Source organism: Alexandromys fortis, unplaced genomic scaffold (assembly GCF_014885135.2).
Source record: "Alexandromys fortis isolate MF-2015 unplaced genomic scaffold, M_Fortis_MF-2015_v1.1 scaffold_58, whole genome shotgun sequence".
NCBI lineage: Eukaryota > Metazoa > Chordata > Mammalia > Rodentia > Cricetidae > Alexandromys > Alexandromys fortis.
The window spans coordinates 4,673,998-4,680,809 of record NW_026067940.1 but is presented as its reverse complement, the minus strand read 5'-3'; positions in this window follow the sequence as shown (position 1 = coordinate 4,680,809).

Sequence of the window (6,812 nt, the reverse complement as noted above, 5' to 3'; positions counted from 1 at the left end):
TTTTTTGGTTTTTCGAGACAGGGTTTCTCTGTGGTTTTGGAGCCTGTCCTGGAACTAGCTCTGTAGACCAGGCTGGTCTCGAACTCACAGAGATCCGCCTGCCTCTGCCTCCCAAGTGCTGGGATTAAAGGCGTGCACCACCATCGCCCGGCATATATTTTTAAACACACTGCAAACTGTTTAGAGGATTTTTCATCTGAAACTATCTTTATTGTATCTCTCATTTTCTGACCACAATAGTCTTTAATTTGTTAAGCAATATGGATAGGATTAAGGCTGTGGCTTTGACGGCTGGATCCAGCCCATTCCTTAACTTTCTAAGAGTCTAACCTCATGGCAGAGGTACGGGCCAGAGCCATGTTTATTGCCACAACTCTATGGAGTTTCAAGGTCCTTGACACCACCAAGAAGCATGCTGTTGGCTATTCATAAACACCATTTAAGTGTTTGGTGGTGGGGCCTCTTAAAAGGGCTGCAAGGTTTTTGCAGCTGAAGCTGAGTCAGGAAGCCTCTCTTAAACGGGACACACTTGCCTCTAGCAAACAGAGCCCACCTGAGAAAATGCTGCTACCAGGAAGCTGTGCTTAAATCTGTTGTTTTTGTGTCTAGAATTCCTCCCAAACTCTCTCAGGTTTTAAGTGGATTTAGCTGTCCACATTGGTGCCATTATGTTGACAGAGGTTTTTGTCCCTCCCAGTTCTCACAGTCATTCAGTCCCAAAGAAACACACAGAAGCCTACAATAATTATAAACTGCTTGGCCTATTAGCTCAGGTTTCTTATTAACTATTTCTTAGATCTTAAATTAGCCCATTATTCTTGTCTATGTTAGCCAAGTAGCTTGGTACCTTTTATCAGCGAGGTATTCTCTTCTTGCTTCCTTCCTCTGTGTCTGAATGAGGACTGCAGATTGAGTCTTTCCTTTTCCCAGAATTCTCCTGTTCTCATCACCCTGCCTCTACTTCCTGCCTGGTTGCCCTGCCTCTACTTCCTGCCTGGCTATTGGCCAATCAGTGTTTTATTAAAACAATACAATATAAGTGACAGGGTACAAGACCATTGTCCCACAGCAAAAACCTCTAAAAGTGGTTGAAAGACATGAATTCAGAGATTCATGAAGTATTTCTAAAAGGGTGAATGAAGGCTAGGTGCAGTTCAGTGGCCGAGCACTTGCCTAGCAGGTATCAGGCTCTGGGTTCAGTTCTCCACAGCAAAACAAAACTACATGAAATGCTCTGATACACATAGCAGAGTAAAATAGATATAAAAAATATAAAATCTTGAAATCATTGAAAGGAACAAGATATAGGCTGACAGTTAATGCCTTGTCAGGAGCACAGCGCTGGAACAGCGAGCTGATGTAATTAGTGTTCCAAGAGAAAGTAATTCTGTTCCCAGCAGAAACCTGCTTTAAGAAGAACATGAAGTGAAACATTTTCATGCAAAAAGAAAGTGAAGTTATTTCACCAGCCTACTTACACTAAAGAAAGTATTAACAGATAGTCATCAGACAGAAGGCATTCTAGATGAAAAGCTAGAGATAAAGATCTGAAAGCAACCAAAATTAAAACTAATAAACCAGAGGCTGGAGAGATGGCTCAGCAGTTAAGAGCACTGGTTACTCTCCCAGGGGACCTGGGTTCAAGTCCCAGCACCCACATGGTATCCAGTCCCAGGAGATCCCATGCTCTTTTCTGGCCTCTGAGGGCACCTCCCACAAGGGGTACATATACATACATTCAGGCAAAGCACTCATATACATAAAAATAATAAAAATAAAAATTTTAAAAATTATAGGTAAATCTAAATTAATATTGTCTAGATGCAACATAAGCCATTTTAAGATATAAAATGTAGAGGAAAATTTAATACATAGGTTTGGAGAAAGGTTAAGTGAAGTTAAAGTGTGACCTAGGAAATATTAGGAAAATTGTACAAGCACCAATTAGTTGTATTCATATTATAATTTCAAAGGATTATGAAAGAATATAACTTCCAAACTACAACCCATGGCTGCCCTTCTAAACTGTGTTGTTTTTCTTGTCTTTTAGTTTGCCTTGTAATTCATTGTCGTTGAGAGCCAGACATTTTGCCTTTGAATAAAAGAAACTGAAAACAATTTTTACCGTGAGATTTTGTATTAACTTGACAAGGATCTGGGCACCATTTAATATTTCCTGCATCTATAACTGTCTTTGAGTTTCCTGTGATTCTTTCTTTAGTTTTGTTTTTGCTTTTGTTTTGAGATCGGGTTTCATACAGCTAAGTCTGGTCTCCTGATCTTCCTGCCTCGCCTCCCACCTGCTGGGACCACAGGCACCATGCAGCCTCACCTGGCATGGACTCTATCTTAACTAGGCCTAATTCTTATAGTTGGAACTCACTGTTACGAGGGAGAGCCATTTTTGACTAGTAAGTTTATGGGGAAGAGAAACCTCGGTTTTCCATGGGCCTGAGTCTCTGAGCTGTGACTACCTACAGAACTTCTTAGTTTTTGCATTTTCTTTCATGAGATAAGAAGGTGGAGTCGGTCAGTTGCTTCCCAAGACACATAAGGCTCCTAAAGCAATGTCCCTCTCAGGACACATATTTGTACTGACGGTGGTCTTCACAGATGTTAAAACAATTACCACCTCCCCCTCTCCCACCCACCTCCACCCCAACACATCTCCACTCCTGTGTATAGCAAGCAGTGGGATGAACCTTTTCCCAGTTTTCATTGTGAGAGCTGTTGGGACTTCTTCAGGGAAATGTGTCCATTTGGACTTGAATTTTGTGCATGGCGATAGATATGGATCTATTTTGATTCTTCTACGTGTTGATACTTAGTTATGCCAGCACCATTTGTTAAATATGCTTTTTTCCATTTTATATTTTTAGCTTCTTTGTCAAAAATCAGGTATTTGTAGGTGAGTGGATTGATACCCAGGTCTTTGATTCATTTCCATTGGTCCTCCTGTCTGTTTTTATGCCAATAGCAGGCAAATAGATGGATCTAGAAAACATCATATTGAGTGAGGTAGCAGACTCAGAAAGACAAATATCATATGTACTCACACATAAGTGGCTTTTAGACATAAAGCAAAGAAAAATCAGCCTACAACTCACAATCCCAGAGAACCTAGACAACAAAGAAGACAAGATCTCCTTAGTAAATTGGGAGCATGGGGAACACGGGAGAGGATAGAAGAGGGGGGGAGAGGAAGAGAGAGGAGCGGAGAAAACTATGTATAAAAACAATTTTAAAAATTGCAGAATTGAGCCAGGAATGGTACTGCACAGCTGTGATCCCAGCACTCAGGAAGCAAATGCAGGCAGATTACCACAAACAAATTCCTGACCAGCCAGAGCTATGTCTCAAAAAATCAATAACTAAAGCTAAATTTAAAACTGCAGGGAAAATTAGTAAAAAAAAAAAAGAAAAAAAAAAAAGAAAAAAAAAAGAGGTGTTTTTCCTTAAACGGTGAGTGAAGCAGACAAACCCTTGGCAGTGTTGATTTTTTAAGCGAAAACTCAATACCTGGCATCAGAAGCGGCCTTAGCAAGGCTGCTGGGCATAGCATATGGTGCAATGCTGGCCCCCGTGGATCTCAGGTCAGGGCCAGTGGCAGGACATCCCAGGGCATGGGAGCCGTGGAGGAAGCCAGGCACTTGGAGTGAGTGAGCAGACAGGATGTGGGTGGCAGGTATAAAAGCAGAAACCTATGCACTGCTCCTGAGAGCCATCTGAGCTAAGATGCTCTACAAAGGCTTTTCTTAGTATCCCCCTCCTCACTTCCTGGCACCATAGAGGTAAGACGGAACCCATCTGTAGGACCCAGCATGCCCTGTGGGGACTGTGCTACCCTGTTCTTTTCATCTTTTTGTTTTCTAGTCATAAATTGACCTTACCATGTCTTTACCATGTATAACCTCACCACAGGTCCTAAACAGCAAGGGCTGAAACCTCCAAACGCAGGAGCTCAAATGAACCTTTCCTCTTGAGTTAGTTTATCCCAGGCATTCTGTTGGAGTAATACAAAGTAGACGAACACAGTCTCCAAGGCCTGGCAAGTACCTGTGCACTAGTTACTTTTCTGTTGCTATGGTAAAACACTGACCAAAGCAACTTAGAGAAGAAAGCATTTAATAGGGTTTCTGGTTTGGGATGGCTATGAAGGTATAGTGAAGGCTTGGTGGCAGGAATAGCTGCGAGCTCACATCTCAAACCCCATGCAGGAGGCAGAGGCTATACCAGGGACGCCCCCAGTCTTTTGAACCCTCAAATCCTGCCCTCAGTAGCATTCTTCCAATAAGACCACAGCTCCTAACCCTTCCCAAACAGTCCTGCGAACTGGAGAGCAAGTATTTAACTATATCAGCCTCTGGGGACTATAGTCATCCAGACTCTCACATTCCACTCCCTGACCCCCATAGGTTCATGGTCATATCATAATGCAGAATGCAGTTAGTCCAGCTTCAAAGGTCTCCTGGTCTTCCAGTCCCAACACCATTTCAAAGTCCAAGGTCTTAAAGTCTTGTCTGGAACTCAGGCAATCTCTTAACTACAACCCACTACAAAATTAAAAGCAAACTAAACACAGTGGCACAGAATATGCATCACCATCACAAAAGGGAGGAGTCGGGGCATGGTGAGGAAACACTGGACCAAAGCAAGACTGAAATCCAGCACAGCAAATGCCAAATCCCGTAATTCCATGTCCCATGTCAAAAGTTTTGGTGGTTCTACTCTTCCAGGTTTGTTGCCTGAAAGATATATCTCTCTTGTGTTCTGGTCTCACTCCATGTGTACAGGTCTCATGACTCTGGTACCTCTAACATCTTGGGGGTCTCGAACACATGCAGACTTCACAACTGCACACAATGGCCTCTTGGCCTCTCATCCTTCCAGGGCCTTCATGAAGTGCTTGCCCTGTCTCAAGTTGCCTAGCCTCAGTGGTATTTCTTACCCTCAGAGGAAGATTCTACAACCATTTACCCTTGTATCCTTCATGATCCTACAGCCAGAATCACGTGGATGCTGCTGCCAGGTGTGGCTGTCCCTGAGTTCACATGGATGCTGCTGCCAGGTGTGGCTGTCCCTGAGTTCACATGGATGCTGCTGCCAGGTGTGGCTGTCCCTGAGTTCATGTGGATCCGCCTGTCTCTGCCTCCCAAGTGCTAGGATTAAAAGCACCACCGCCCAGCCCTTTTTATTTATTACATGAGCGCTCAGTGAGCGCCATAGTTCTTGTTGACCCCACCTCAGGATGGCTCAGTGACTAGACTGTGCCTATCTTGGGTTGGCTGGCCGAACAAGCTCTTATCCATCATTGATTACCGTCCCTTGAAGAGCATTCATTGCTGGAGAGTTGCCGGGTGGGAAGACTGGGTGGTAGCCGTGTGAACTTCAGATAACCAGGCATGTGTAACTTCCTGTGGTGTTTGAAGTAAGGTGAATCCAGCCGGACTCATAAGGGAGAGTTCAGCTATGGTGGGGGTGGGAATTCAGGGCTGGTTAATGCATTTTGTCCCAGGTTGACTGTAAAGGCTTCGTCTGGCCTTTGAGGCCTGAGACAGGGGAGGGGGAGCTGCAGCAACTGGGAATCATACCACAGTGCAAGGGAATTCCTGCCTTCAAGCAGGCAGACATTGAGGTGCTTCCCTCTGAGGGTACCCAGGGTACCGTAGTGGAGGTGCAGCCTCCCACAGTGGGAGTGGAGATGCTGGGGAAGCAGCATGGATGGTCTTGACTATGGCAGTGTTCTCCTCAGTAGGTTTCACAGGGCTTGAACCTTCTGTCTCCTCGTCACTGGTTGCCGTAGAGAGATCAGACACGGAAGGGGTGGAGGTTATCCATTTGTAGAGGGAGACAGCAGGCGAGCAACAGTCAGAGAGAAGATGGCAGTCACCAAGGTGGAAGACTGTGTTCGACCTTCATATTTTATGCTCAATGGGAGACTTCTGTGGTTTTTTAGACCATGGCTGGGTGCCTACATGGTGTCTCTGGGTGGGCGATGGTGTCTGAGAGCCAAGCCTTGGTTCCACCTCCTGGTGGTCAGTCCTTATGTGGAGGCACCTGGTGAACCGACACAGAAAAGTGTGCCTTCCTGACTGGATGGGCAGACAAACATAACACAAAAGAAGGAAAGAAAGGGGGTCCCAACACTTTCCTGCCAAAGGAACGGAAAACACACAACATCGAGGGACCTTCTCCCCAACATACACCATCTTATGGGAACTGTCCAGCACCGTGAGCAAGGAGAGGGGGTGACCAGAAACCGTGCAGGCACCAGATGTGGTTGGGACCTAACAGCTCTCTCAGGGGAGGGGGTGGGAAGGTGTGGCATCAACAACATAGATCCTGAGACTCAGGTAAAAGGCGAACAACAGATTCATTTATTCCGCAATGGGGAGAATCTTATAGACCCTCCTCCCAGCACCCAGGCTGCATTCGATCCATTGGCATTGCACAGCCGCCCCTCATTGGCTAGGCACAATCACGACCTTGGATAACGCCTGTTGCTAAGCCCTTGGGTAAAATCCAGGTTCACTCATCACTCAGCCTTATAGGCCTTATCTCCCTATAGTCTACCAACTAGGGAACCAAGTGTTCACTTATTGTTAGGGGCTGCAGACCCCTGGCTCCTTGACTTTCTTTGCCTGCCTCAGACCCTTTTCCTGCTGGAGTGAACTGAGCAAAACACCTGTGCCTGCAGCTGCTCTGAGCACGAGACCTTGATGGCAGGGGAGTGGGTTCTGATGAGGCCTGCAGCTGAAAGATCCCGAGAGCTGGGGCGTGGCTATCTCTATATAAGCTTCCCTGAAGCACAA